Here is a 1,017-nt window from a genome sequence, read left to right as displayed (position 1 = left end):
GGTGGTAGCTCCCAGCCAAAGGAGATCACAAAGAGAGGAAGGACGAAATCAAGCTCATGATGCCATAGACATGAGCCAATTACAAAGATCAATTGAAGAACTCTCTCAGCAACTCATGCAGGCTCAACAAGGCCAAAATCAAGGAGGCCAAGAGAAATATCTAGAGCCCCATCCAGAATTTATGAGCAATTTTTGAAAGAAAAAGAGGAACGAGAAGCTTGGCAGCATCAAATGGAGGAGAAACAGGAGAGATGGCAACAACAAATGATAACTCAGCAGCAAGAATTTCAAGCACAGATTTAAAGAGCAAAAAAGAGCAATACAAAGAATTCAAAGAATCATATGATAAGCTATATTTTAGTCAAGCTAAAGCAGGGGAATATAGTCACAACTTGTATCAATGGAAGAATATTCATCACACCATGGGAGAAATTAGATACGCACAAAGAATGGAGAATGATGAAAACATGCAAGCAAGGTTGGAGTACTTGACCCACAATTTGCCAACAATCTTGAGATCAAGCCATTTGAGCAATGCCCTAAATTTTTAGCCAAGCAACAAGCAAGATCTCATCAATATACTGAGTCAACCTTTAAAAGATTGGAAGATTTTGGGCTCTCAGGACTCTTAGATTCTGTTTGGGGTAGAAGATGTCCTGGTGAAGAGATCCGAGATTATTCCAAGACAGGGAAGAAAAAGAAGAAAAAGGGAGAATCTAGCAGCAGCCACGACCATTAGAAGGTGGCAAAGTTCTTTCATATTTCCTCTTTCATGCCTCTAATAAGGAGATGCATGTTTGAAACATGATGTGCCTCCATCATCTAGTTCTTTTTACTTCATGCAATTTTTGTTCTTTGTTTTCATTTTAGTTATTTAATAAATAGCTAGAGAAATGCTAAATCTGCATAATGCTTGTTATCCATCACTTAACTTGAAATTTTGTTTTGTTTCCCACATGCTTAAATAAAAGAGATTGGTTTGAATTGAAAAGTGAAATATCCAATGTTGCATAAGTA

Source organism: Arachis duranensis, chromosome 6 (assembly GCF_000817695.3).
Source record: "Arachis duranensis cultivar V14167 chromosome 6, aradu.V14167.gnm2.J7QH, whole genome shotgun sequence".
Lineage (NCBI taxonomy): Eukaryota > Viridiplantae > Streptophyta > Magnoliopsida > Fabales > Fabaceae > Arachis > Arachis duranensis.
Note: the sequence above shows the minus strand (reverse complement) of the source record.